Source organism: Carcharhinus amblyrhynchos, chromosome 31 (assembly GCF_965287045.1).
Source record: "Carcharhinus amblyrhynchos chromosome 31, sCarAmb.v2.hapA, whole genome shotgun sequence".
NCBI classification, from domain to species: domain Eukaryota; kingdom Metazoa; phylum Chordata; class Chondrichthyes; order Carcharhiniformes; family Carcharhinidae; genus Carcharhinus; species Carcharhinus amblyrhynchos.
Genome location: NC_137354.1, coordinates 12668351 through 12694273, shown reverse-complemented (window position 1 = coordinate 12694273; position 25923 = coordinate 12668351). Strand labels below are relative to the sequence as shown.

Sequence of the window (25923 nt, the reverse complement as noted above, 5' to 3'; positions counted from 1 at the left end):
CAGTTGGATCTGGGTGGGGATAGTGCCAAATGGCCTGGGAGAGGGGAGCTGTGCCAACGTGGCTTGGAAGGGGAAGTGGCCAGGGCAAGGGCAGGGAGGGAGAACAGATGGGGAATGCTAGCATGGGCAGAGAGAGAGACAGTGCCAATGTGGACTTGGTGCAGCAGCATGAACTGGCATGGGGAATGCAAGCATCAGCTGAGGGAGCACAGGGAAGTGTAAGCTTGGACTGGGGGGACACAGGAGAGTGCAAGTTTGGAGTGTGGGGAGCACAGGGGAGTGTGAGTCTGGACTGGGGGGACACAGGAGAGTGCAAGTTTGGAGTGTGGGGAGCACAGGGAAGTGTGAGCCTGGACTGGGGGGACACAGGAGAGTGCAAGTTTGGAGTGTGGGGAGCACAGGGGAGTGTAAGCTTGGACTGGGGGGACACAGGAGAGTGCAAGTTTGGAGTGTGGGGAGCACAGGGAAGTGTGAGCCTGGACTGGGGGGACACAGGAGAGTGCAAGTTTGGAGTGTGGGGAGCACAGGGGAGTGTGAGCCTGGACTGGGGGGACACAGGGGTGTGGGTTTGGACTATGGGGGTGGGGGGGGGGGGCGCATAGGGGAATGGGAGCTTGGACTGGGGGGGGGGGGCGGAAGGTAGTGCGAGTGATTGGAGAGCGAAGGGAGCATGATAGCGTGGACTGGAGAATGTGCATACAATTTTCAATTTATTGCATTAAACCTTGGGGGAGGAGAAAAGTCCAACTTGCAATATAGTTGCACAATAGTCCTCACATGTTTACAAGGTGCAACCTGTCACAATGCCCAGTGTAAAACATAAATAGTGAAACAAGACACAAGCAAGAGACACAAGTAATGATTTATAGTTAGTTCCTTTTATGACATTTAACATGGAAATTCAATGCAATATTTTAGTTGATCAATAGTCCCTTTTGCTCCTGTCTTTAGAAAAATAATTTACTCAATGTTATTGAAAATTAAAACTAAGCATCAGATTGATTTACCTCATCTTAATTTTAAACACAAAAGCAATTCTATTAAGATGTCAATAATGTCTAAATTTAGCACCGCAATTTCTTCCTTCTAGCCTGCAAAAAAATTTGAATGCTCAATATTTATAAAGCCCCTGGAAACATTGTAATTATCCCTGGAATACATTTATGAAGAAAGCATTGTAATTTCTTCACTGAACATTGAAAGGAATGCAACAAAACTTCTCGAAATCTGCTTTGGTTAATGAGAAGGTTTTTCAGAGTGAAAACAAACGCAGTGCCTTTAAAAGGGTTGAGATTAGATTTGTAAACTCATCACAATACAGCTCCTGTTATAGTGAGACAGTGACACGTGCAAGGTGCTGTCAATAAACCTGCTGCCAGATTAACCAACTGATCAATCATCTTCAGCACAATCGATCAGAATTGGTTCTGCCTGCATGCACATCCTGGGGGCCAGTTTATTTTCAATCAATCATTTTTAAACCACCTCACAAGTAGGTTTTAAGCAAATGATTGATTTGAATTAATAAGCAACTTTTGTGTGGGTGTAGCAAAGCCATTCAGTTCTATTCGTAGAGAAAGAAAACTGAGGAATGAGGTTATAGGAATTCTCTCCATCATCGTCACCATACCACTGGACACTGACTAGTGCCGTGTCTGATGTCTGAGAGGCCACAGTGTGCAGTTGGAGCATCATTATCTCAAGTTCTCTGAGCACAGGGCGGACAAATCTTCCTATTCATGGGCCTCAGATTAGGGGAGACTGCAATTACCTCCTCTTGGTTCAAAGAAAAGTACAGCACAGGAACAGGCCCTTCGGCCCACCAAACATATGCTGATCATGGTGCCCTAACTAAACTAAAAAAAACCTTCTGCCCTTAATCCGTATCCCTCTATTCCCTCCCTATTCCTGTACCCATCCAGGTGCCTCTTAAATGTTGCTAATGTGCCTACTTCCACCACCTCCCCGGCAGCACGTTCCAGGCACCCACCACTCTCTGCGTGAAAAACTTTCCCTGTCCATCTCTCTTAAACTTTCCCCCTCTCACCTCCAACCTGTGCCCCCGTGTAATTGACATTTCTAACCTGGGAAAGAACCTCTGACTATCCACCCTGTCTATGACACTGATAGTTTTCTAGGTCGCTATCAGGTCTCCCCTCAGCCTCCATCTTTCTAGTGAAACAGTGTCTGTTCCCTGCTTTATCTTTTTAAGAAGATTGTTAATCTCCCAACTAAAGAATTGGCTTGAGACAATCCAAATATCTTGGGCCTTTAAGATGCATCAGAAGAGGTGGTACGGGGCACAGTGGTTAGCACTGCTGCCTCACAGCACCAGGGACCCAGGTTCAATTCCCCGTTTGGGTCAATGTCTGTGTGGAGTCTGCATGTTCTCCCCGTATCTGCATGGGTTTCTTCTGGGTGTTACGGTTTCTTCCCGCAGTCCAAAAGATGTATTGGTTAGATGCATTGGCCATGCTAAATTCTCCCTCAGTGTACCCAAACTGGCACCAGAGCGCGGCAACTAGGGGATTTTCACAGTAACTTCATTGCAGTGTTAATGTAAACTTACTTGTGACAAATAAATAAATACATTAAACTAAAAAGGAAACAGCTTAATCTGGTTAGCTGGTCTGAATTCAAATCTAGGTATCCAGGGGTGATGAGGCAACAGGACAGTAACTGTGTATCACTTGGTCTCTACATTCCATTTGGCTTACAACAGGATATACGATGGATGTGTTATCATGTAATTTCCGTATATAGGATTGAAAGTCATGGGAATGTTTGCCTTCCCAGGTTTTTCCAAGGTCAGGATTGAAAACTATAATGGTATAACCGAACCTTCCTTCACTAGAAGTTGAACATCTGCAATACTTTGTCATAGATCATTTTGCTTTCAAAGGGCTTTTAATTTTATTGCGCTGATATATCTACAGATGGTCCAGCTGCAAAATTAGCCCCAATACACCGAGGTCACTAATTTTGAATCGAAGGAACTGACTAGAAATTGCCAATTATAATTTGGATGTTCATGAAAGGAGAGTCTGATTGGCTAAATCCAGGAGGAAAGAATCAACAGTTTGTGCAGAAGACCAACATTATTCTGTCAAGTAAATTCAATTTATAAAGCAACAAACTTAGAGTGACAGTCAGAATTGTAAAGTCTTCCTCTCACAACTGTCCATTTTAGTATTGCATGTCACTTTATTAAAACTAAAGTCGAAATACTGTTTAAAAAAAACACAATATTCCCTCTCATTCAGTAAGGGAAAGAGTTGAGGCAGAATGTAATCTAGCACTAATTGCTTATTGTACTGACACAGGGCTCTGGAATGACTAGCATGGGAAATGAAAATGTAACTTCTTTTTTCCATTATTAAACGAACAATCTTTTCAGTCACACGAGTTGTCATTTTGATGAGGTGAAGAGGACTTTTAAAATGACAACCATTGTGAATAAGCTTTTATATCATTGGTTCAGGAAGGAGTTTTGTTCTTAGACTGGGATTGGGGCAATGCAATTTTCATCCAATGCTGCCACATGTGGTATACTGTCAGTGAGTACAGGAAAGGAAAATGTTTAATTCAGTGAGCAGTGTCACTGACTACCTCAACAAGGCCCACTAACATGGAAAAAATAACTCTTAATTAGCAACCAGGAGAAACAGACTTGAAATCCTCTTGAACTGTGCATTTGATGATAGAAATGGCAATTGATCCAGCAAATTGTGGTTTACCCAACCATTGACTTTGGATTTTGCCACTGTACATATCACAAGGAAAACTGTGAGTACAGATTGGTGGAATGAGACCAAGCTATAGGTAGGTGGTCACAGCATTTTGGCATCTGTTGCCATTCATAAGCAGGGAGAACAGCCTTAGAGGGTAATGAATTTTATAACAATAGCTACAATTTATACTGACTGACACAGGAACCATATACAAAATGATAATAGTTAGGCATGGGTGTTCAGTTCTGGCCATTACACTACCAGAAGGATGTGGAGGCTTTGGAGAAGGTACAGAAAAGACTTACCAGGGTGTTGCCTGGCATGGTGGGCATTAGCTATGAGGAGAGGTTGGAGAAACTTTGTTTGATCTCACTGGAACGACGGAAGTTGGTGGGGTGGGGATGTGGGTGGGTGGGGGTGGGGGTTCCTGATAGAAGTCTATAAGATTATGAGAGGCATGGACAGAGTGGATAATCAGAAGCTTTTTCCCAGGGTCGAAGAGTAAATTACTAGGGGGTACTGGTTTAAGGTACGAGGGCTCAGGTTTAAAGGAGATGTGCGAGGCAAGTTTTTTTACACAGAGAGTGGTGGATGCCTGGAACTCGCTGCCAGGGGAGGTTGTGGAAGCCAATACGATAGTGGCTTTTAAGGGGCATCTTGACAAATACGTGTATAGGACAGGAATAGAGGGATATGGTCCCTGGAAGAGTAGGAGGTTTTAGTTCATTTGGGCAGCATGGTCAGTGCAGGCTCTGAGGGTCGAAGGGTATGTTATTGAGCTGTAATTTTCTTTGTTCTTTATTCTTTGTGTTGCCAGATTGGAACACATTCAAAGGTCTTTTTTGGTTCAAGAAAGCCTCACAACCTCAAATGCATTTGACATTTTTCTTTTTAACTTGTGTTTCAGGGAATCAATTATATACATTGAGTACTTCCTTTTTCCTACAGTCTTCAGGAGCATGCAATGATTTATTGAGCTGGGGTATTAGTAAAGCTGTGTGTAGTAAGAGGACAAATATATTTTACATAGTTGGCATAATTGGACCTTATTGTGGACGGTAAACCGGTGGTTATGAGGAAGAAATGAACACAGGAGCATGAGTAGACTGTTTGACCCTCTACTCCTGCTCCACCATACAGTAAGATCATGACTGATCTGGTTGTGACCTGAGATCCACTTTCCTGTCCACCACCACCCCCAACTCCAGCCCATAACTCTTGACTTTCTTGTTTAACAAAACCCCCTCGAACTCTGCATTGGATATATTTAAATACCCAGCCTCCACTACCTTCTGAGGAAGAGAATTCCCCACACCTTTGGGAGAAAAAGATTCTCCTCATCTTCAGTTTTAGTGCATCCCAGTTTCTGCCACATTCCAGGGAAATAGTGATGATGGAGTAGGGCTAGCTCTGAGAAATTACACACTTCACGGTGATAATGTGGACAGTTTGGTCATCTTAATCAGTGTAAATCAGTGTAAGCCTTTCCCAGCTTTAACATTTTGAATGCAGCCACTGAGTTTTTGGAATCCTCTCTCCCAATCAGCTCCTACATGCTGGTGAGTTTTGCAGCCATGTTTTGTCACAGTGGAGAGAAAGGGTTTGCAAGATTTTTTTTTTGTTGCATTTAAATTTCAATTTCTCCATTCTATTTATATAGAAACATACGTAGGAAATAGAAGGACGATGAGGCCATTCGGCCCCTGTTCCGCCATTCATTATGATCATGGCTGATGCCACCTTCCCCCCATATCCCTTTAGCCCCAAGAATTATATCTAGTTCTTTCTTGAAATCACACAACGTTTTGGCCTCAACTACTTTCTATAGTAGTGAACGCCACACATTCACCGCTCTCTGGGTGAAGAAATTTCTCTTCACCTCAGTCCAGAAAGGTTTACCCCTTATCCCCAAAATAGGACCCTGGTTCTGGACACCCCCATCATCGGGAACATTCGGAATAAGCTGAATCCACCCTGTCTAATCCTGTTAGAATTTTATACATTTTTACGAGATCTCCTCTCACTCTTCTAAACTCCAGTGAATAAATCCTACCCGACTTAGTCTCTCCTCATATGACAGTTCTGCCACCTCAGGAATCGGAGCACTTCCTCTTTAGCAAGAACATCCTCCATCAGATAAGGACATCAAAGCTGCTCACAATACTCCAGGTGAGGCCACACCAATTGCAGCAAACCATCCCTATTCCAATACTCAAATCCTCTCGCTATGAAGGCGAATGTGCCATTTACTTTCTTTACTGCCTGCTGTACCTGTGCGCTTGCTTTCAGTGACTGATGCATGAGGACGCCAACGTCTCGCTGAGTATCCACCTCTCTCAATTTATACCCATTCAAGTAATAATTTTCCTTCCTATTTTTGCTATTGAAGTGGATAACCTCACATTTATCCACATTATTCTGCATCTGCCATGCATATACCCACTCACTCAGCCTGTCCAAATCACACTGAAGCATTTCTGCTTCATCCCTCCCTGATGAAGGCATTGAAGCAATTGGCAAGAAGAGAGTATTTCACTTTAAAACGACAGCCTCTCCATTCCGCATTTATACTCTAGTCCCAGAAACAATTTCAAATTGTTTTATATTCATCTTATCGAAGCAGCCTTGAGTCGACATTCAATTCCAAAGTCATCCCAGTAATGCACTTTTGATAATTAATTATTACACATATCATGTTAGTAAGAATTAAGGGTCTAATGATTTGGTGGCACCGCCATTTCTTTTCAAATCCAGTAAAAAAGTTGAAATGCTTGTGGGCCCACGTTTCCCAGTAACAACTGAACATGCCCTTTGCTTTAATTTTTAAAAGATGTAGCTGTGTTATTGCAGCATTACCACATGCGTGAATTATTATTTTTAACATCAGATCTGTAGCTGTGAAATGACTAATGCCACCTGTATAATAAATACTTTTACTAGATGTGATTTCCTTTAGGATTTGTTACTGGACTTCCTCAACTTCCATGATAGAGATTGAGTAAAGTGATAAATGACTGGTGGTTACGTAGCAACAAAAGTGCCAAATGAAATCTCTCTAATGTTTTTACGGTGATCGTGCACGGTTATCAAATTTAAAGCGTTTTCCCAGTGGCAGTAAACGTACAATATTTCGAAGGCTGGCTTCACCATAATATAAATGGATGAATTGTTGTTTGGAAAAAAAAGGTTACACAAGGAACCAGTTAGTGGGTGAATGAGTCAATAAAACTTCAGATGAATGACATTAGAATATTCAAACATAAGCTACTATTTACCTCTGATTTATGTCCAGTTCACCAAGAACGCACTCAGCACTGACTAATAAAACAGGCGTATAGCAGTGCCGTTCTGGTGCTGGGCAGTAGAGGGTGCATTTACCTGTTCACTTCCCCACTGCAATTGTCTTTCTCTATCTCCCACAGTCCTCAATGACCCCACAGCAGACAATACTTGGACAATCCCAAGCAGGAAACTGAGTCCTGTTGCCCCTTTGCACATATCAAAATGATATTCCGAGGCATTGCCCTATTTGCTCAGTTTTGGGGTATTTAGGGTTGATATATTCTATATCCAAATCAAGTTCAGTCAGAAAGTCATGCGTTGTCACTTAGAAGAATTTGAATCCCTACAGTGCAGAAGGAGACCATTCGGCCCATCAAGCCTGTACCGACAACAATCTCACCCAGCCCCTATCCCCATAACTGCAAATATTTAACCTACTCATCCTCCTAATACCAAGGGGCAATTTAGCATGACCAATCAACCTAACCCACACATCTTTGGACTATAGGAGGAAACTGGAGCACCCGGAGTAAAACCCAAGCAGACACGGGGAGAACGTGCAAACTCCACATAGACAGTGACCCAAACTGGAAGTCAACCCAGATCCCTGACACTGTGAAGCAGCAATGCTAACCACCGTGCAGCCCCAAATTGCTGCTTATGAATGAACGTATGCAAGTTATAAGCCGTTGAAGGTGTAATTTTATGGTGACCTGTGTGGAACAAAAACCATTGAAAGGGATTTGAGGCTGCATGCAGAGCATTATTGTAAATCTGAATTGCAACTGATTGAGTAGAGAGCTGAATAGATCTCCCATTAGTTTAGAACTTATCCTAATTTATATCTGAAGGTTGGTGATATGATTCTTTAGGAATCTTAGATAGGTTATTGGTGATATTTATAAAAGAATTGGGATGTGGGCATTGCTTCACGGTTGATGTTAATTGCTCTCCCCTTGATACCTGGGAAAGCCATGAGGTGGAGATGCTGGTGTTGGACTGGGGTGAGCTGGTAAACTGGTATTGTGAGATTTCTTACCTGGGAAAGTTCTGGTGGTGGGTTGCCTTCCCGAATCAGTTATCAGCTCCCAGCCTCTTCGGAGAGCAGTTCTGGAATCGTATAAAGGAACGCCCAGCAAGCTTCCCGAATGGATTTTAGGAAACTGATTGGGTTCCTGGCCTGTTACTAGGTATGTTCATATCTAATAACAAGAAATACCAAAAATGTAATAAAACCAGCAGGTTAGAAGCCAACAGCATTTCAAAGGCATTTCACAGGATGTGAATCTCCCAATAATAAGATTAGTAGTTTTATCGACAGACCAGAAGAGTACGTCGTCCTGCCAATAGAAAACACCTTCATTAAATAAGAAAATGCTGGAAAATCTCAGCAGGTCCAGCAGCATCTGTAAGGAGGTAAAAGAGCTGATATTTTGCGTCCAGGTGACCTTTTGTAAAAGCTTTGGCAAAGGGTCATCTGGACTCAAAACTTCAGCTCTTTTCTCTCCTTACAGATGCTGCCAGACCTGCTGAGATTTTTCAGCATTTTCTTTTCTGGTTTCAGGTTCCAGCATCTGCAGTAATTTGCTTTTACCTTCGTTAGGTGATTGATCCATTGAGAGGAGACATACACATGATAACCTTTTACAGCCACAGGAGCAGATTAGAAGAATACATCATCCTGTTAATAAAAACACCTTAGTTAGACAATTGACCCATCAAAAAGAGGCATAAAGTGGTAAGTTTTAAGAACCAGAGGTGCTGAGGGGACAGATAGCAAAGACGCAGAGAGAACTATCAACAGGAAAAATAATATAATTGCCAACCTTTCATGGAAGCAGACAGATAGATTCCACCAAGCAGTCTGTAAGTAAGATCCAGCTGGCAGGCCAGAAGCAAGAGTGCAGAAACCTTCGTGGAGGTGATTAAAACCATAGACAGGATTTTATGACCTCACTTGACCCAAGACTGGAAAATCCCACTGAGGCAACAGACATTTCCATTGTCCACCCCTCGCCTGCTCCGATTCCGAGGCGGACAGGGTGGTAGAATTCCAGTGAATATCTTTGCTGAACCAAGAAGAGATATTTCCTAGAAAAAAACTCTTTAATCATATACAGTGTGATAACCATAAGCTGGCCTTTACTTATCGATCTATTGAATTGGATGTTGGTTAGGAAGGAGGGAGTCCTGAAAGATTTCAGTTCTGGTAAATATATTTTGGATCAAAAAGGATAATTTCTTTATGAGTTTGATTAGTAATTCCTACACATAAATGTCTTAGATCCTTCTAGTACGGTTTGTGTTTACATGTTTCTTTCTTTATTAGAATAAGTAGCCTTTAGTAAGCGTTAAACTATGACTCGGCTGGTTACTTTCTCTCTGGGTCTTGCACGTGACTCCTCACACCATTCCTTTAAACAAAATTACACACCACCACAAACCGATGTTCCAGGTTGGTACACACTCACTGAAAGTATCAGCCAGGGTCATGACACCCCACATTTCACCTCAGACCCCACCATTTATTCTCATCATTGCCCCACCCCCAATCCTGGATCATCTCTCCTACTCCCACCCACAATCGCTGATCCTCACTCCCCATCTCTTCTCATCATCTCTTCACCACCCCCTCACCAACACCACATCATCTCTCTTACCCCCCACCCACAGTCGCTTACACCCACCCTTCATCTCCCCTCACCACTTCCTCACCATCCCTTCTCCCCCCAACCATAATCTCACCTTACCACACCCATCCCTCCATCACATCACCACCCACCCCCCCTACTCCCTCCCCACCCCAACCACCCCCATTCCCCACCATCAGCTTATTCTGGGTAGCAGGTTCTCTTCAGAGCACAGGAAACTGGAGTGATATATCTGGCTTTCTGGGTTGATAATTTGGGTTCAGGGGCTTAATAGTTCAAGTCTGTTTGTCTGAAAATCTGATAAAGCTAATTTATCTAATCTTTTGAAGGAGAGAATGTGAATTTGTATTACTCAATCCGTATTGAATACTCATCATTTTAAAAGTGGAACGCAATTGAATCATCAACTGTTCCATTAGGGAGTTTCAAAGTGTAATTTACCAGAGAGATTGCTGTGCACATCTGATTCACAAACCTTAATATCACCTCTCCAAAACAAAACTCCTTACTGTCCAACATTGCTTTGTACCTCCACGTGGAAACACTCTGCCTTTGTTTTTAACTCCTTCATGGTTTGAACTATCCCTAACTCTGTCATCTCCTTCAGCACTCCATCCCTTCCCTCCGCTGAATATGCAATTCCTTAGGTTTCTACCAGCTGGGAATCTTCCCTCCCTCCATCGAGTTCCACCTCTGCAATGTCCCAGCTTCTTCACCTCGTTCCTCTTTTGAAAAATTCCTTCTAACCAAATTTAACTTTTGGTCACCATACCTTAAGTTGCATTTAAATGATATTAATTAGAACATTCTCCCCATCATTATTGCTTATAAAAATGGGAAAATTTCATTCATAGTTCAATCAAAAATATTGGAAACCTGGAGAAAAAGGTTATTGGATGATTATTTTGGATTAATGTCCTATATTAATATAAAAATTAATAGATCATAGATAGAATTATAGTATCCTACAGTGCAGAAGGAGGCCATTCAGCCCACCATGTCTGCACCGACTCTCTGACAGAGCATCTTACCCTGGTCCTATCCCTGTAACCCCACGTATTTACCCCATTCATTCCCCTAACCTACACATCTTGGGACATCAAGGGGCAATTTACCATGGCCAATCCACCTAACCTGCACATCTTTGGAGTGTGGGAGGAAACCCTTGCAAACATTGGGAGAGGGTGCAAACTCCACACTCACAGACAGCCAAGGGCGGAATTGAACCCAGGTCTCTAACGTTGTGAGGCAGCAGTGCTAACCATTGTGCTGCCCATTGGTGCGGTTTTTTTATAAAACTGCAATAATCCTTCTTTAATGATACAATTGCCAATTCCCAAAGACAGGATGAAGAGTCACTCAGTCAATGGTGCTTATGTACTTGGACCAACATGAAGTCAATGATTGGCAGGTGAATTGCAGGATTATAATTTTCTATAATAATGAATGATTGTTCACTAGGGTTCATTAAATTCTGCTAATTAGTTGACCAATTCCCTACTCCTATTTCACTGGAAGTACACCAGCCTTCCCTTACAAAGTTCTACAGGAATTGAAATAAAACGTTCAGATGGTTTAGTTTGAGACTGTAAGATTTCTAAATCACTGCCTCATTCTGCCTGACATCTCTCTCTACCCCATTCAGCGAGCTATTTTAAGGAACTAGTCACCTCTCTATCATCATACTGACAACTACACAAACAAAAACAAAACCATTGACCCTAAAGGGACACTGTATTTATAGAAAGGTGCTCGACAACTCTTATTTGGTGTGTTGAAGAAAAAGAGGTATGAATCATAAGTTGCCCAATTACTGTGTTTTGACAGGCTGTGTCCTGTGTTTGTCAAACAATTCTGTGAAAAATCTATGCCCCGCCTTAATGCCTTTCTGTTATACCTTCTAGGTTCTAGTGGAGAAAATTGAACATCCCCTGCCTCTTGGCTGAGAGCTCTGATGATAGACAGGGGAGGCAATGGCTTAGTGGTATAATCACTAGACTATTAATCCAGAAACTCAGCTCATGTTCTGGGGACCTGGGTTCAGATCCTGCCACAGCAGATGGTGGAATTTGAATTCAATAAAAAATATCTGGAATTAAGAATCTATTGATGATCGTGAAACCATTGTCAATTGTCAGAAAAATCCATGTGGCTCACTAATGCCCTTTAGGGAAGGAAATCTGCCACTCTTACCCGGTCTGGCCTACATGTGATTCCACAGGTTCAACAATGTTGTTGATTCTCAACTGCACTCAGCAATTAGGGATGGGCAATAAATGCTGGCCAGCCCCAGCCAGCAGTGCCCATGCCCCACAAGTGAATAATAATAAAAACAGACAGGTTTGTTGAAAGTGCCTTTAGGGCCTTTCCTTAAGTTGCATTTGAATGATACTAATTAAGAACCTCTGATTCAGGTAGGAATAGTGCCACAGAGCCACGGTGTTTCAAGAATGTTTGTATCATTCAGTTGGCACAGTTACAGCTAAGTAGAATCCTGCAGTCAGAAGGAGGCAATTCGGCCCATTGAGTCTGTACTGACCAGAATCCCACCCAGGCCATATCCCTATAACCCTATGCATTTACCATAGCTAGTTCCCCTGACACTAAAGGGCATTTTAGCATGGCCAATCCACCTAACCTGCACATCTTTGACAGTGGGAGGAAACCGGAGCACCCGGAGGAAACCCATGTAGACACGGGGAGAATGTGCAAACTCTGCACAGTCAGTGACCCAAACCAGGAACTGAGCCTGTGTTCCTGGCGCCGTGAGGCAGCAGTGCTAACCACCATGCCAGTGTGTCGCCCGCAAGTATTTTAGAACACAAAAGTTGTATTGTTTGGATTGTGCTTCCTTGATTAAAACTCAAGTGAAGAACTGCATCCTTCCAATATCTTGGTATTTATGGGCAACATAAATTTTGTGATATTCCCTTTGTGGCTAAAGTTTAGCACATCTGGCTGTGCAGTGCTCAATCTGACTGAGTTGAAGTTGGCTTAATGATCCCCTAAAGCCCACACGTTACTATAACTGTTGGAAAAATACATGAAAACAACATTTTTTGGGTGAAATAACCGCAGCAGTTCAAATTACGTACAATATCTTTAGACTTTCTATTTGGGCGTGGTAAAAAATAATCTCAGGAAGAAAGCGTTCAAACTTTAATTTTTAGATTTGTTTATCCATACAATTATGGGCTTAAAGATAAAATATCTGCCACGTCTTCATACTCTAACTCTGACACTTCAAACATCTATTTCATACTTTTTATACAATTCCATCATAATCTGTCAGCGGCGACTGGTGAAAGAGACATTCAATATGATAAAACTGAATATCATGCATGTATGAATGAACAAACTAATGAATGGATAAAATAGTGAAAGCTTTACAGCTTGGAAGGCATTTAACCATGCTACTGTTCCATTTATCATCTTAATTTTTCTAGTGCTGTTCATTTTATCTGACTGGTTAACATCACACTGACATACACAGATATTGGAGCATTTGTTGGAGCATCTGAAGCCTGCAGTTGACAGTACGGTGAAAGAGTTGTGTGCTTTTTTCTTTTGATAGATTGAGCGCAACCGGGCCTTGATTGTGTAGTAACATTGTGGAATCTAAAGTGCTGGAGAAACCCTGATACTCTGTGTCAGTTCCTGAAATTAGATGCGAGACATTAGCAATCCTAAATTTGCATGATTCGGAAGTCTGCCCAGATTCAAAGGAAGCCCATCACAATGTGTTCACATTCATTCATCAGTCAACTGTCAGTTCTCCAAAGTACTTTTCTTTTTGCAGGCATTGTTTATAACTTTTCATAGTTCAAGCATAAATGTGAAAACAACATATCAAAGTCATCTTGGTTGTTCCAGTTCCCTCCTCTCCTAGTGATGTTGGCTTTTTTTTAGGTAGCGGTCTCTTGGCTATTTCCAAGCAGTCATTGTTCCTGCATGAGGCTAGGCAGCAAGTGTTTGAAGGCTGTTTGTGGGGATAAACTGTGCTGCCCTAATTTTCCAAAGGGTTTTCTTCACAAAAGAAAAGATTATCTGTGCTATAGATTCCTTCGGATACTCTCTCAGGTACAGATACTGAGATAAGCTTGTAACATGTCTGTTGGGTAAAAGAAATTGGGAACACACAAGATGCCAGAACTGTAAGCTTTATCAGCAGCTTGGAGGCTGTGCATGGGCACTTAACTTGCACCAATTGTGGCAGAACAGAGTCGATCTATTATCTATCTATTCACACTCAATCCTAAGCAAAGGACCATGTGCACACCTGTCAGACATAACCCCATGCATTTATCCTAGCTAGTCCCCCTGACACCAAGCGACAATATTTAGCATGGCCAATCCACCTAAGCTGCACATCTTTGGACTGTAGGAGGAAACCGGAGCCCCTGGTGGAACCCCATGCAGACATGGGGAGAATGTGCAGACTCCCCACAGACAGTGATCCAAGCCAGGAATTGAATCCAGGTCCCTGGCGCTGTGAGGCAACAGTGCTAACCACTGTGCTGCCCTAATTGGAGGAGAGGGGGTGTTACCTCAAAGAAAAGTTTATCTGTGCCAACGATTTCTTTGAATTTTCTCTCAGGTACGGGTGCTGCTCCTGTAACAAGTCTGTTGGGCAAAGGAAATTGGAAATATACAAGGTGCCAGAATTGGAAGTTTACAGATTTATCAGCAGTTTGGAGGCTGTGCATAGACATTTAACTTGCACCAATTGTGGCAGAACAGAGTCGATCTATTATCTATCTATTGACAAAAATACTGACAAGACCAAAGTCTCCAGTAACTTCCATTGTTATTCTGCTCGGCTAATGAAATGATTAGAAATAAGCTGAAATTATCCAATTATAAAGTTAATAACTGAATTAGTGTCTAGGCACGCGTGTATCATGTAATAATTCATAAGGAATACTTTATCCACCTGATTTGCACCTCATCAACAAACATTCAGTCCCTCCACCACTGACACACAGTGGCAGCAATGTGTCTGTGAAGATGCACTGCTGGAACTTAGACAGGGTCCAAGACTTGTCAAAAGATCCTTTGACAGCAGCTACCAAACCCACTACCATCTAGAAAAACAAGGACAGCAGACACATGGACTCACCACCACCTGCATGTTCACCTCCAAGACATTCACCATTCTGACTTGGAATTACATTGGTCGTTCTTTCACTGTCGCTGGGTCAAAATGCTGAAACTCTCTAACAGGTCCGTGGGTGTATCTACACCACATTGACTGCCATGGTTCAGGAAGGCAACTCACCACCACCTTCTCAAGGGCTACTAGGAATTAACAATAAATGCTGGTTTAGCCATTGACATCCATATCCCTGGCATGAATATTTTTTTACATGATCATATGGAACAATTACAGTATATCAAATGGTAAAATCTAGTTAGCATTTTTCAATAATAAAAATTTTAGTTGGAAATATTACCCAATTTCTATCACAATGATCTATATAATGACTAAAATATTGAAAAACTAATGAAAACCTAACAGCTTTTAGCAACTTCAGGTAAACAACAAGAATCAGACTAACACAAAATACTGCTGGAAAGCGAATATAAAATGGAAAATGTTGGAAATACTCAGCAGATAGAGAGAGAATTATAGAATCATTGAATCTACTGTGCAGAAGGACGCCATTCAGCCCATTGAACCTACACTGACAACAATCCCACCCAGGTCCTGTCCTATCCCCATAACCTTAACTATTTACCCTCCTAATCCCCCTGACACTAAGAGCCTATTTAGCATGGCCAATCACATATTCAGACTACGGGAGGAAACTGGAGAACTCGGAGGAAACTTGCACAGACAACGTGAGAACATGCAAATTCCACACACAGGTGGAATCGAATCTAGGCCCCTGGTGCTGTGAGGCAACAGTGTTAATCATTGTGCCACCCCCAGAGTTAATGGACCGATTATTTCTGTGGGCAACCCCATTGTTGATGGAGTCCCAAGCCTACACATGTCTATAGCACGACCGGCAATGCAATCACCAGGTGACAGGCTCCCAGTTGGTTGCTTGCACACTTGTCATCCTATCATGGACGGCAGCCTGGCTCCCAGAGTTATAGACCCAACCAGAGCCAACAATTCTCGAGCCTTGGCAGTCCCACTGGGGAAGACAGGTTGGTTTGCAAGGGCAAATCAACATGAATGTGCCCAGAATGGCTTGCACAGAACACAGAAAATAAAGATTCTCAAAGCCATAGAGACATTGGGGTGCAGGGGAAAATCCGCTGCAGGTCAGGTTCAAATGTGGTCACAATTGCAGCCTTTTTATCCATTCGTCCTTGTTATTTGGGCATGGAGCTTCCTCAGACTGCTCCCAATGAACTGGCAATCTCCTCATGCAGCAGGAAGCTGTTCTGCCAATGGGAAAGTTGTAGGGATGCTGTAAAACTGTCCTAATTAGGGTGTTAACTGCCCAAATTGTCTGCGTGCCTCTATGGAGTGGGCAGCTGATCCTGTTACCTGCAAGGCTCTGGGCAAATCCCCTCGAGGCAGGGATGTGTTTGAACCTCTTTGGAATGACCATTGAGTTGAGACGGGCACCCTGATATAACGCTCTATTTTGCATGGCACATTCAACTGTGTCTTTTGGTGTTTCAGGAGGATGGCAGTGTCAGCAGGGAGCCATGATGTGGAGATGCTGACATTGGACTAGGGTAGGCACAGTCAGAAGTCTCACAACACTAGGTTAAAGTCCTGGCTGGAGACAATACACGTCTCTTTAACCTGTGCTTAACCCTTTCTCCACTCACATTGTCTGTATCTTTAAGACTTGATTACCTGTAAAGACTCATATTCAAACCATTGTTTTGTAAATTGAGTCTGTGTCTTTATATGCCCTGTTTGTGAACCCAACTCCCAGTTACCTGGTGAAGGAGCTGTGCTCCAAAAGCTTGTGCTACCAAATTAAACCTGTTGGACTTTAACCTGGTAGTGTGAGACTTCTTACTGTACCAGAGGGAGAATACCTTTAGCTGCACTTAAGCGGAAGCTAGATAGGCACATGAGGGAGAGTGGAATAGAAGGATGTGTTGATTGGCCCCAATGAACAGGGTTAGGAGGAGTTGCATGAACACTGGCATGAATCTGTTGAGTTAAATGGTTTGTTTCCATCCTGAAAAATACTTGCTAATTATTCAAAGAACATTAGAGTGATCCCAGTATCTTCAGCAACATTCCCCTCTCTACAAGCACAACTAAAAACCAGATGAACAGATCATTGTTCTCAATTCTATGTGCACATTTGCCTGCATAATAAATTATCGTAGATCCCTGCATGTGAAAAGCTGTCGAGACCTTTTTTGAAGGACATGATTAAGTGCCACATAAATGGAAGTAAGACTCACCAATCTCTTGGCTCAGATTAACTGATCCTCGCCAAATTTGATAGTCTTGGCAGCCCTGAAACTTAATCTGATTGAAATTATTCTCCCGTAAGTTTGGAGGAATCTGTCCACTTGGAGGAATTTATGAAAAATAGAGCAACATCCTGGTGGTTTGTCCCAAGAAAAATCTGTATGAAATTAAACTGTCTTTGTTATTTCACATGTTTTTAAAATCAAAATTGGATGAATAAAACGTGATAATCTTGTTGCAAAAATACCTTATTCTGTGATTTATATGTTTTTGGAGTATAACTAGTGGGGATTGAACTTTTTAACTGGATAATCATGGAACTACCTGGTGGAAGGCTGGTAAACTGGCCTAAATTAATAGCCATTTAAACAATGGTCCAGGTTTACTTAAAAAAGGTCAGAGTTGAAACATTAAACAATGAGTTAACTCTCTGCCAGTCTTGGTGGAGATGAGATTTCTACAGCATGAGGGATTTAAATGGATCGTGTGGGACCCAAATCAAAGAAAGGTTTAAAAGCAATGAGTGAGCAAAGGAAAATCTTAGTGTATCCATACACTTTTCAGATCAAACAACAGGTAAAGTTGGAGATAGTTGATTTAAATTTCTATCTAGAACATCTCAGGCATTCCAAGTTACTATGGAGGTAGGTTAGGCAAGGAAGTACCCTGCTGTTGGTGGATTAATTTGTGTGATATCTCAAAAAAACTGATCGTTGGAGTCAGAAAGCAACTATGAGAGGTAGAGGGGCAATTTGCCAGAACCTACAGACCAGAACAAAGGGCTATCAATGATTAGTGGTATTTCTGAATTGGAATCAGTAAGTAGGGTTTAGTATAAAGGGTTTAGTATAAATATTGTGGCAGCCATTTGTGATTGCATTTATTAGTTAAGAAAAAAATGGTCAATGGGCGTTTTCAGTGTAGTTGTAATTAATCTAAAGGTGTCCTCTTCAGTTAGATATAAAATTGTTGAATTTGATTTATTTTCTGCAGGATAAGAAGAGCTATACAATAACAAAAATTGGAAAGTAAATAATTTTTTAAAATATATGTATACATAAATATATATGTACGTATCTGAACTTTTGAAGATAATCTCATCTTGGTTTGCAATATTAAGTTGGTGCAGACTCCAGGAACATGAATAGTGAAACAGCTGCATCTGTGATAGTTAAATTTTAATAGTAGGAGTCAACTGTCTTGTTAACTCACTGCTGATATCAAATGGATTAAAAATGACATTTAAAAAGTTGCAAGGCATGGCTTGCCCTGTAACTTTTAAAACTGGCTCCTGGAGGTAGTCTCAGATTTCTTGCCTAAATCTGAATCTATTCACTTCACTCCCAATTACGCTGCTCTGTATTGACAAGAAGCTGAAACTACACCACTCAGACTGTGCCAGATCTGACCTAGATGTGGGTTTGATGACTTAACTTGCTCAATGTCATTTCTGGACAAGTTCTTATATTTGTAATTGTGAGCATCATGCTGGAATAATTGATCCCAGTTTTAAAACTGACCCCTCACACAATGTACTTCCGTTGTATATTATACAGACTTTACAACATGAACTCTAATAGTATGCACTTTCCTATTGTTAAGGAGAAATCTTGTTGCTATGGAAACTTTGTTAAATATGCTTTACAATGCTTATTTGCTATATCATGAATTTGAGTGCGGATTGTATTCCATCAAATGATGTTTTCTAAATGTATTAAATATGGAGGTTCTAGCTAACAAAGCTTTCAGTCCATCGGAAAAATGACTTTGGTCAGGGGTTAATACTACTTAAAGAGTTTTGTTGAAAGGTTTCACTCCATTGCATCAAAAATAGTTCTCCTTGATTGACAGCCTGTCAGGCATAATGCGATAGGAGAGTAAAAATGTGTCATGCAACCATGTGTCAAAAGTAGTGTGCTTGTGATGATGGTGATCAGTCTAATAGTCCCCTGTGGTATGTGCATCCCACACATATTCACAGATCTTACATCTGCGGCTGCAAGTCATATTCAAAGTGTTTACAGCAACTATGCCCCCAGTACTTTAAATACATTCCCAATTGTTGGCCAATGAAGCTGAATTTCAGTGTGACTGAGAAATGTGTCAGGACAGCTTAGATTTAAATTCAACATCGACTGTCCCCATTAAAAGTTTTATGCAGTCTTTTTGTCATTTCAATTCAAATGCAAGCAGCTATTGTAACAGCCTCTGAGAGATGGAGCTTACATCCTACTATTTTCACTGCATATTACAAGTTCTACTTTCTCCTCAGTACAGATCTCTTACGCAGTGTCCTCTAGCTGTGGGGTTGGATAGTCTTAAGTTCATAAGATACAGGAACAGAATTAGGCCATTTGGCCCACCAAGTCTGGTCTGTCATTGGATCATGGCTGATATGCTCCTCATTTTCCTGACTTCTCCCCATAACCCTTCAACCCATTACCAATTAAAAATCTGTCTAACTCCTCCTGAAATCTACTGTCCCAGCAGTATGTCCCAACTAGTCATCTGCCATCTGCCAATCTAACAAGGCCAGAGGACACCTTTGCTTTCCTTAAATGAAGCATTTCCATTCTGGAGTGTACCCATTCGTCAACAAAGGGGATCAAAGGATATGGAGGGTTGGGGGGGGTGGGGGAAGGGAGAAGGTGGGATCAGACATGATCAAAATGAACAGCAGAGCAAGCTCAAAGGGCCAATTTTCTTTTTATTCATTCATGGGCATAGCTGGTTGGCCAGCATTTATTGCCCATTCCTAACTGCCTTTGTTCAGAGGGTAGTTGAGAGTCATGTTGCTGTGGCAAGTAGGCTAGGCCAGATAAGGACAGCAGAGTTCCTTCCCTAACGGGCATTAGTGAAGCAGATGGGTTTTTCTGACAATCGACAATGATTTCATGGTCATCAGTAGATTCTTAATTCCAGATTTTTTTTATTGAATTCAAATTCAATAAATTTGAATAATTTCAAACCTGGGTCCTCAGAGCATGAGCTGAGTTTCTGGATTAATAGTCTAGCGATAATACCACTAGGCCATGGCCTTCCCCATAACCTCCTCCTGCTTCTATTTTCTGTACAAGTTTGTCTCTAACACAGCCACAAACTGATCAAACTCACTCTGGTAAGATAGGACTTTCCAATACCCATTTCTTTTTACCTGTGAACCTCAATGCTGTGGCAGGAAGAGGAGGAAATTGGAACGGTTCTATTTCAGGGATTAAAGACAATTCAATATTTCATGTTGGTTGAAGAAAATAGCAACATTATTCTGGTTAAAAGCAAATTACTGCGGATGCTGGAATCTGAAACCGAAAGAGAAAATGCTGGAAAATCTCAGCAGGTCTGGCAGCATCTGTAAGGAGAGAAAAGAATTGATATTTCGACCCTTTGTCAAAGCTCAAAGCTTATTTTGGTGTTATATAATCATGGACATGATATAATAGTTGCTGGCAGTTCTATAGTAACTTGTCCAGAAGCCCAATCTTTTCACAATCTTAATATGTCACAACATAGCCATTTCACCCACCATGGTGATTTTCCTGTTTGACTGATCTCGTTCAATTCCATTCTCCTCCATGCTTTTAAGTTTTGCAGATTTTTAAATGACTAATTCCCTTCTAAAGGAATTTATTGACTGTACTTTAACAAAAGCTTGTAGCCAAGAATTCCATGTGTGAACCATTCTCTTGCGTAGATTTTTGTTTTTGAATTTCCCTTTTAATTCTTTTAGGTGATTATCTGGAAAAGTATCAGGACTCCAAATGTTAGCAACACACACAAAGAATGCTGTTCTCTTTCACTGAAAGTGCTTTGGCCTCCAATTGCTGTGCACACATTTACCCTTTGACCACCTGAGGGCTCAATCTGCCACACTTTAGTAAAGTCAGTGGGAGGGCACTTGCCTGAGGCAGGTGGACGCGAGCATCATTGTGGTATCTCTCTCCCACCTACCTGTAGAAACATGGCACCTGCCTGCTGGGTGGGTAGGGGTGGAGAGTATTTGCACATACCTCCCCTATTTAATCTCTTTACGCCCGTCTGAGGAATCAACCACAAGTTTATTTCGGTGTGGTCTTCTTTTCCCCAACTGGAGGTTAGTATCCATCACCTCATTTGACATACCTCTGTCCAGAGACGTGCCAAGTCTCAAATGGGCAGTCATTACCACTCTTGAGCTTCAACAAGATTTGGCGTGGGTGAAGCCAGTAAAGACCCCTGCTGATGCCTGATAGACTCCATTGATCCGCTATTGGAATTATGACCAGCAGGACACCTACGCTTTCAGAGTAATTGGGCAGAATTCTGTGAGTAGTATACTGTGCCTGATGGCAGAACCAGAAGTGTGTTTCATTTCTGCTCTCTTGCTTTTTGCTGGTTCCTGTGTGACTATAATTAAAATTGAGTGTGTTGGTGGGCGTGTAGATTGTTGGTGAGAGATTCTGTGGTGGGGATATTTGCAGTAATAAAACCTACTGCCAGCTAAAAAACATGGTGTCTATGGATGGCCAAAACTGCTCTGCCCAACTCCACTGCCATTAGCAGAAGACCTTGAGAGCACAAAAGCGGCGCGAATGTTTTTTTCAAATTTAAATTCCATGTGTAAGTAATTCACATGACATCGGTTTCACTTTAATCATGTGCTGCATTATTATTTGTTGAGGCTAGCTTAGTCAGAAAGCTAAATGTACTGGCACGCCCCATGGTCAGGTGCATTGATGGTTATAGGGGAGATAGGGACATTTATTTTACTGTGGAATGAAGTAGGTTATGATTTCTTTGTTCACTCTTTGTTGGATGTTCATGTTAATGTCTAGTGTTGTACCTGCCACTCTGTGGAACATGGCCAAATTTACCAGCTCAGCTGGCACTCCCTTCCGCATGTTGTAAAGGACATTTTTTGAGATCACTCTTAGCAGGAATAATTTAAATGATTTTGCTAAATTCAAAGATCTGTAAGGACTGCCAGCGAATACCCTGAAATGGAAACACATTTGTAATGTTAACGTTGTCCCTTAGGCTCCTCATTTTCTTACCTTGATTAATAGCTTACCTTGATTGGCGGCATGGTGGTACAGTGGTTAGCATTGCTGCCTCTCAGCTCCAGGGACACGGGTTCAATACCGGCCTTGGGTCACTGTGTGTCATTTGCACATTCTTCCCGTATCTGCGTGGGTTTCCTCTGGGTGCTCCGGTTTCCTCCCACAGTCCAAATGTGTGCAGTTTAGGTGGATTGGCCATCTAAAATTGCCCCTTAGTGTCCCAAGATGGTATAGGTTAGATGAATTAACCATGGGAAATATATGGGGAAAGGGCCCAGGGAAGATACTCTGTTAGAGAACCAGTGCAGATTTGATGGGCCAAATGGCCTCTTCTGCGATGTGACTGTTCCCATCACACGCAGGATGCCAAACCCTTCCCAATCACTCCTCAATATCCCAACCCCACCTTCTGCCCTCCCATGGATCCCTCTGCCACTCCTCTGTGTCCCTCTTCCCACTTCCCACCACGGAATCAAACTCTTGCCGGTTCTGAGTCTCTGTACAAGCTGCTCTTCTCCCTTGTGCCAACAAGGAAAACTGCTGACCTCAAACACAATTACACAAAGGTGCATGATGCCGTTTAAAAACAAAATGTGAACCGGGTGCAATGACATTTTCGTGTGCTGCCAACTTTATCTTGCAGGTGGGAGTTTATTTTCAAGAAGTTTTACATCAGTCCGTATTCATGAAACGCATAATAATTATAAAACCATCCCAGGCTGGTACGAGGCCCAATACATTGCAAACAAACAACTGCCTGTATCTTTGCATCTCACCTTGCTGTCGGGAAATCAAAATTCTGCACCCCACCTAATTCAGCCACCCCACCATTATACACAGAAGCGGTCAGCTCACTTTAACAGCAAAGGTAAAAGAATGAAGAGGTTGCCACACAGTGGGTTACCTAACCAGTTAGTGGAGCTTTATTAGATAGGTGTTTATAGCTTACAGTCCAGGATTGAAGAGAGGGAAAATCTCCCAAATAACTCTGATGATACCATATGTAATCATGTGACACATTACACAGAGATGTAACGTGTCACATGATTACATATGGTATTATGTAATTGTGGACATTATGTATTGTAGGCTCACAATACATAATGCCCACAATTCACATGTCTCACTCTTTCAGGCCTCACAAAATACCCACCATTGTATCCAGAGAGATTTCTTGCCATGGTGTTGGATAATGGGAATGTGATATTGGTGGGTGGCTCGGAAGTTAACTGCAATGTAGTTGAAAACTTATTTGTTCGGAATGATGTAGGAGGACCATTTGTGCAGTGAAGAGGACACCCAATATGAGGCTTCTCAGTGACAATCCAATGAACAAGATTGTATTAAAATGTACTTCAGAAGTTGTATCAGTTCCTGCATCTTCCCTCTCATCTCTTTGCTGCTATCCCCCGCATTCCCTCTGTCGGTGCTCCAGATTGAGACCACGATGGTCAGATTCCATAGAATGTAGCAGCCCATGTTGATGTGGGAAACTGGCTGAACATTTACTGAAAGATCTACCCAGCTGCTTGAATCTCTGTTCAGCATGGTGTGTTTGATGAATGTTGGTCATTCTGAATATATGTACACAGCTGCTGTAAAGCTTATCCTGAACTTGGCTGTCTTGGCAGTTGTAATAACTGGAGGCTACTCAATGTGGCTCTTAGAACAAAAGGTTTATTAAACTTATAAAATCACACACAAGGTAAGGATCTTACAGGACATGTGCACATGTCCACTCTCCTCCTTCCTGGCTCCAACTGAAGGTTTTCCTTGAGCCAGGACACAAACCCTTACTCTCAATTGGCTCAGCTTTCCACATGGTCACTCTGTAGGGTCCAGCCTGGTCCGATCACACGACCCGCAAAGGATTGCGTCTTAAAGGGGCCACATTACTACACCAATAATCTTGGGTTTTTCTTTCTTGTTCTAAGTTGGGATTATTTTTTATTCTTCTGCAGGGTGTGGACATCGCTGGTTAGGCTAACATTTATTGTCCATCCCCAAACACCTTTGGGAAGGAGGTGGTGAGTTGACTTCTTGAACCACTGCAGTCCATGTGGTGTAGGGACACACACAGTGTTGTTAGGGAGGGAGTTCCAGCATTTTGACCCAGCGATAGTGAAGGAACGGCAATTGATTTCCACGTCAGGGTGGTGAGTGGCTTGGAAGGGGAACTTGCAGGTGTCGGTGTTCCTGACATTGTCCTTCCAGATGGTAGCGATCAGGGGTCTGAAAGGAGTCTTGGTGAGTTGCTGCAATGCATCTTGTAGATGGGAAATGGTACTCACACTGCTGCTTGAATCTAAAAGCTGCATGGCTGGAAAACTGGCATCCACTTTCACCTTCAATGGAGGACATCAGAGCTGAGCCGTGCAATGATGGAATGACTGTTCTTGTGGCTCAAGAGCCCATCGTTATAGGACCTTGTAGGCTGAATGGGTACAATCTAAACCACCTGCATCCTCACCTGATGAAGGGGCAGTGCTCCAAAAGCTCGTGCTACCAAATAAATCTATTGGACTTTAACTTGGCATTGAGAGACTTCTTACTGTGCCACCCCAGTCCAATGCTGGCATCGCCACATCAATCTGCCCCTGGTGAACCTTGCTTTTGTCTAAAAAAACTGGGTGGCTCAAAGCCCATTTCCTATTCAGCCCCAGGAAACATACAAGATAAGGGTCTTACAGAACACAAACCTTCCAGCATCTGTAGTGTTGGAGATTGTGCATAAGTTGGGAAATGCACGTCAGGTGCACACTTGTGCTGGAATTGCCCAGGAAGTTTAAGCATCCGATGGGCTGATTTCTGTTCCACGGAGGTAGTCAACACTGGTCTCAGTGTCAGAGGCTTGGGCCAGATACATGAGACTTAGCTGCATAGTTACCCTGAAGATATAACTCTGCTTCATGCCTGGTTTAACACAAGTGATTAGCAAGCATAATGGAACTGTGAACTACCGTGGATCACACCCCGACCTTACCATCCCGACTTCCCCCTAACCTGACCTGAGTAACCCACAACCCACAGCTCTTGACCCGACCTGATCCGGTTCCCCTACTCATCTACCCTACCCTGACCTGACAAGGGCACCCTGCATTGGAAGCAACCAAATACAGGGCGAAGAAATGAGTATAGTGGCATTCCATGTACACCAGTACGGAGAAAGAAATCTCCAGATGTGCACTATATGATGTGCCCGGACTGCATCAACCAAAAGAGTCACTGGACCTATAGGAGATCCCAGGGCTCTCATTGACATTTACAGCAACTGCCATCTTCAAATAGATTAGTAAACTACATTTAGTCTTCGTCGACTTGAATTCTGGATGGTTTGAAATCTACTACCTGCCAAATATGATGAATATTAGTTATAATTAAGCTCAAGTGGCACTTACCACACATGGCATCCCACAGAGACTCGTGACAGACAACACTCGCCAACACTCTCCACTGAATTTTTGCCCTGAAGCCAGTGGACGTGCAGGCTCCTCCAAAGGTTGACACAATGACCCCGTACTGACTGGGTACACTAACAGAATGTACCACCCATACGGAGGGACACAGCCCAAGAATACCTGCAGCAAAGCCAATTAGCACAATCACACACACAGAGTACGTAACCAAACCAAACACAAGATTCCAACACTACATAATCAAGTAGCCTACAACTGGCCTTCATCTTTACACAACAAAGCTGGAACAAATGAGACACGATGGGCTACACATCAGCTGCACCAGCTTAGTCCATACTTCACGCTTTGTAAATACTTAAGTATTGTTAGCCTATTCAATCCGTATAAAATGGTTCATACACAGCTACTGAT

General features: G+C 42.4%; 1 protein-coding gene across 3 annotated transcripts in view; it reads left to right on the top strand.

Moving 5' to 3' along the window:
* lrmda (leucine rich melanocyte differentiation associated) overlaps positions 1–25923 on the top strand; it is a 1032656-nt gene that overhangs the window by 1000922 nt on the left and 5811 nt on the right. The gene's annotated exons all lie outside the window — the stretch shown is intronic.